This window comes from Pseudochaenichthys georgianus, chromosome 16 (genome assembly GCF_902827115.2).
Source record: "Pseudochaenichthys georgianus chromosome 16, fPseGeo1.2, whole genome shotgun sequence".
NCBI lineage: Eukaryota > Metazoa > Chordata > Actinopteri > Perciformes > Channichthyidae > Pseudochaenichthys > Pseudochaenichthys georgianus.
In genome coordinates this window covers 27,379,672-27,385,891 of record NC_047518.2, presented here as the reverse complement: position 1 = coordinate 27,385,891, position 6,220 = coordinate 27,379,672, and positions in this window count along the sequence as shown.

The following is a 6,220-nucleotide window of genomic DNA, read 5'->3' as shown; positions in this document are numbered from 1 at the left end:
TGAAAATGAGAGGGCTACTCCATTGCACGCACGCACGCACGCACGCACACACACACACACACACACACACACACACACACACACACACACACACACACACGCGCGCGCACACACACACACACACCTTTATGTGTGTCATTTTCAACACTATTGTTTACATGTTAATCCCATCGTGTTAATAACTCCATTCAGCAAACCTCCTTATAGCTCCACATGGGGTAAATGTGTGTGTGTGTGTGTGTGTGTGTGTGTGTGTGTGTGTGTGTGTGTGTGTGTGTGTGTGTGTGTGTGTGTGTGTGTGTGTGTGTGTGTGTGTGTAGTTTAGAGCAGACGGCCTATGTACAACTTGCAGTTGGGTTTGACCCCCTGTAGTTATAGCAGCAATCCACTCATTAGCATACAATGAAACAGACATTAAGACAAATATATAGTTAGTGCTAGGAGTCTTGATCCATTCCAATATGTTCACACCACTGTCCCTCAGAACTGCTTGATTATTATTTGATTATGTTTGACATTGATTGCAGACACACATATCTAACAACCAAAGTGACTACACAACACCAAACCAGAGTTCACAGAATCACAGATGCAAGTGTAAAATGTTAAATTAATCACCAGATGTTGCAAAGCATGCCCTAAAATACCTAGAAATGTATCCTCACTCCATGACTAAGCACTGTTATGGCATTCTTTAAACTTTTTCCAAAAACGCTACAGACCACCAAGTGCTCAGATGGCTCTCAACTGACTGATGGACTCCAGGGGGGTATACTACGAAGCAGGATTTTCGCTTAGCCGGCTAAATTCAGGGGAAACTCCGGCTTTCCGGTCCTACGAAGCTGGTTCTCTTTTTAGCAGGCTAGATCTCCATGGTAACTTATGCTTAGCGGCTAACCTGGTCGGGACCAGGTTAGGTTGCAGGCTAAGAGCTCAACTCAGTGAAAGCACCGCCTGCTGACCAATCAGAGCTCAGGGTGCGGAGTTTAAAGCGATCAAGTCATATTACAGGAGAAAGGAAATACAGAAAAGCTGCCGTTGCAGGAAAGACGGCCGGCAGAAATCACCGACTGTGTGAACGTGAACATTAATAGAATATCACCTCCCATCTTCAGAGCAATCTGACTATTATAACATTAGCGTTAAGAAAGCTTACTTACATATCTGCCACGACATAAGTAACCGGATCAGAGTACATTAAGTACAGTCCGCGGCATATCACTTCATAATGTATCATATCTCCTTATCTGAGTCAGCTGAGCCGTATCTGGCCGTGCAACACTCACAGTGTCACAGACTGGATGCAGAAGTATTATTTTAAGCAACACATTAAGTTGACGAAACACTCGAGACAAATGTAATTAAAGTCAGATCGTGTTTTAGACGGGGCAGTGATATCATAAACCTGTTAATGTACGCATTCAAACACTTTTTCTGTTACCAGCTGTATTCACCTTGCAGGTGCAACTATGTGGCTTTTATCCTGGATCAAGTGTTTAAGTCATGGATGTTTAAAGTTTAACTTCTTCATATGTCTAATATTAAAGTTCACTTTTCATTCAGGAAGTATGACGCTGCGCTGTCAGTGCGCTTCTCCATGTTTGTGATTGGTCGAATGCTCCAAATACCACCCCTTTCATGTGAACGTGCACCTAACTAGATAGGACACGGCTGGCTTGAGCGATCCACTTGATAACCAGCGTCGTAGTACCGTTTAGCGAGAGCGCGTATGTTTTGGATTAGGCCAACCGGCTAACTCAAACATATCCAGGTTAGGTTGAACCAGCTTCGTAGTACAGGCCCCAGGTAAACAGTGCTTGTCCAATCACAATGCAAAGTGTTGTTTCAGGTACATATATGATGAGAATTCATACCGGTTTGTTTTGCTCTAGGCCGTCATCATCTTGTTTAATACTGCCCTTTCATGCAAATCAAGTTCAGATAGAGTTAATCGAACCTTCTTATTCTGCAGCGATATTCTTAAACAACAACAACAACAACAACAACAACAACAACAACGCCTGAATGCAGAGGTGAAGAGACACAACTGTAAACATCATTTGACTTCATGATTAAGAAACCTGACCTTAGCAAACACAAGTTGTGTGTCATTTCGTGCTTGTTTTTTAATTATTATTTAAATGATTGTCATAGGAGAGACTTGAAGTAGGAGAGCCTCACCGCCCACCTTGTGAGTTCAGGCAGTCTGGCCGGAGGCTGAGACAGTGAACTGGAGACAGAATGTGGGGACATGTTGGGGGATTTATGAGCCGGCCGACGGTGCACTGCAGCAAGTTAAAAGAAAAGAGACATCCAGGCCAAAGAAAAACAAAACCAATACTAAGAAGAGAAGTGAAAAGATGACGTTAATGAAGTTCTTCTCTGCTTTTATGCTTATATGAAATATATTACTTTATATTCAAGCAGCCTTTTTTGTCACATTACTGAGTCACCAACCGTCTGCCTTTAGCATGTGGTCTAGGTGTTGTTGTCCTAACATTAGTCAATTGCTTAAGTTGCTTAACCTTAACTTTACCATATAAAGTATAACCAGTTAGATATAAAAATGTTGTTCTTCATGAAACATCATCTTGGGATTTTGCAGAATTGTCTAAAAACATGGTACTTATCAGGTAATAGGACAGATACTTAATCTTATACATCTCATAAAAGATTCAAACATTCAAGTTCATCAGCCAGATATTGTCAAACTGATTTCCCCCCCAGTTTCTTGGGTTCTGATAAAAAAGGATCAAATACTTTGATTTCACGAAAACAAATATTGGTCTCCCTTTTTCTTTCTCATAAGATGACATTTTTCTTGCTCAATATAAAACAAATACAAGACCTACATCTTTGAATGCATTGCTTATTATTCCACGTTAGCAAACAATATGCAGTTTGCATGATACAGACTCCTTATCAAGTAGGTCTCAAACATTTCTAAATCCTCCCTCACTTTACTTATATTTTCTATGCCTACATCAGATTGTAAATACCTGTTGGAAATACAATGAATGAGTATAGAGGTAAGGAGCCTGAGTTGCTGAGAAACACATTTGATTGTAATCTCCATCAAACCTGGTGAAGGCATTCAATCAAATGTCGGCACATGCTGGAGAGTTCTTGGTTTGGAGAAATAAATGTGATATTAATTAAACTTAAATTGGTACCAGATCTTAATATAAATAGAAATAGAAATAGAAAAAATAGAAAAATATAAAATCAAGAATATAAGGGATGCAGATAAAGACAAGAAATAAATAGTACAACTGTTGAAAAGGAGGAGAATATTAAGCGTAGCTGCCCTTTGTCTCCACTCTGTCTTTTTACACCCTGTTTAATGAGCAACCAATGGTCTGCCAGACAGAGATGAGTGTGTGTGTGTGTGTGTGTGTCTCCCTAAGGACTATAGGGTGACAGTTAGATGGATGTTCCCCTCAAACAGCAGCTGATTACTACACACACAGTCACAACACGAGTGGACAGAGCTGACTGACCATGTGTCAAAGACAGGTGGTGCATATTCATTGTTGTGTTTTCTGAAATGTAAACATATGAAGTACATGACATTGTAGAGCTGTCTGCTTCGAACCTGACCTGCTCTGACATTTGTCAAAGTTTACAAATCAATAAAATCTAGAGAGGAGGGACATTTTTGAAGGCAGGAGAAGGGCAACTGGGGAACCATAATATCAGCACACTATTCCCTCTTCAAACGAAGAGCTTAAAAGCTGCAGAAATCCTGACTCAAGCTCATAACAGAAACGTTTCTGACCAAGAATTGAAGATCACTTGAAGAGGAAAAAAGGTACTTGAAATGGACCCTTGATATCAAATTCAGAGTCGACTATACATTACCGGCCTCATATGTGCCTCTGCACTGCAAACTGCCTTGTAAACGCTTCTTACTGTATGACTAAGGTCAGTATGAAGAGTCTCCACCTTTTGGAACTTATTGCTGGGTTTATTTTCTGAACTTCGGATAATGTCTCGAGGATCAGGTCTGAAGGTTTCACATGTAGCACACGACAGATCAGACATTACACAGACTGCAGAATAGGGAGCATAGAGTATAGAGATGTCTGGCTGGAGTGTTTTGAATATAAAACAAAATGCATCGAGACGACAACCTTTATTAAGGGAAGCAATTGCTCTCAAGGATAATACATAAGTAAGTTTAAGACGAACAGCGACTTGTGAGTAAACTTACAGAAAATGTGGGCTGGAAAACAGACTATAATTACCAAGAAGAACTCCTTCCGATACATATGGTGTCTCCATCTGGAGACTGTGAGATGGGAGACAGCTAGATATGTGGCTCTGCTAATAATTCCATAGTTTCTAACTTCATCTGCAGCCTGACAAAGTTTAAAAACAGCTCTCTTTCCTGCATACAGTTTGTCTGTATACTTGTACGACTATACTTTCACATGAATATTGGACATTATTATCACATATTTGAACCAAATGAATGCTGTTTATGTAATCATTGTTTCATTGATTTAGTTTTTCTTTACCTCATTACGCTACTGCTGCTCCTATTATTCCATCTAGATTAATAAATACCTTTTCTGATGCTTCTGTTTCCATTGTGCATGGACATACAATGTCTAACTCAATTGAGCTACAGTATGTCCTTTTTATTTCTCTCAGCAGCTGCAGACTGACATCTACAAAAGAATAACTGAAAATAGGCCATTTTAAACATTGCAATATAATTGTTGATCCAGTAAACAATTACCAGTATTGGTGCACTGACTGGCAGCGTGCATCCCATCCCATGTTGATAGCAATGCTGACATACAGTAACTGGAGGTCCATGACTGCATCAAACACAGCTTTAAAGCAACTTTGTACTGGAGGATCAGCTCTTTCTTTTCATAGCCCTCCAATCCAATCCAATACATGTTGTTTGTTTCCATTCTTTTAGTTATCGTACTATAATGAGATAAAGTTCTAAGGGTATTTAAACATTAAACACATCACTAAAACATTTTATTTTTTCACATTTCATTTCCCTGGCTGCACTATTTGAGCAGATAAGACTTCTTTCTTCTTAGAGTTGCATGGCAGGGAGCCAGATGCAGCACAGATGACCTTTATAAGGGAAACTTCAATGTTACTTTAAGCTTTTGGCAATAATTGGAGTTTGACTTGTTCGATATGGAGTTAGCTCTATTTGTAGAAAGACCACAATATCATATCATAAACAGGTGAACAGAAGCTTTGTTATACTTAAGAAGTCAGCTCCAATGACACTGTTACTTTTCCCATGATGACATGTTCAGTAAAGGTCTTTCCTTCCCTGCCTTTCCTTGTTTTGTAGTAAAATTAGGCATGTTATCAGATATGTATTGTATCTACATTGCAAAAGTAATATGTCCAAATTCTTTTTTAGAATTCTCTCTGTGTGAAGAACATTTTCAGGCAAAAGTGCACAGTAGTTCAGATTAATAGCCATGTGCAGCAGAGCAGGCGGCACGGCTAAGGGCCAAGTTTACCTTCTGCTCATACGGACGGGGCCAACAGCCAATTAAAACCTTTGTTCAGGTCTCGGTCCAATTACAGCCATTGGTCAGCAAGTATTGGTTAATGGTTTTAGCCAACACTCTTGAATACAGGACTGAATGTGGTTATTCTGCTTCACTTATTATTCAGTGATAAATGAATCTGCATTTATTTTGCCTTCTGTTTTAAACAATATTATTACGACTACTTACTTTTTAAAGGTCCGCTATTATACTGTTTTTCATCAATATATGATAGGTCTCAGATATATTGTAGCATCCCATAATCCCCTCTGTTTCAGCCCTGTTTCAAAAGTGCTGATTCTGTGTCTGTTACTTTAGATGAAAATAAGGAGCCCCTCCCCACGCCCCTCTGAGAGATAGTTGGTTAAAAAGAACACAATGGTGCTCCAGGAGGAGATTCAGGTGATAAGGTGGGGGGGGGGGGGGTTACCTTGGTTGGTGATTGGCTAATGGTTACACAAGACAAAACATCGTTATGACATCACGAAGTGGCCAAAATCTGATCAGCTCATTTTCAGACAGGTTTTATATAAATGGATCAGGGCAAAAAATGAGTGAATCTTTTTTCCTGAAACTTCCAGAATCTCTTTACACAGAGGGGACGCATATTGATGTATAAAAGACATGAAAAAGGTTTGCATAATAGGTGCCCTTTAAGAATAACCTGAATACGAATTGATTCTAAC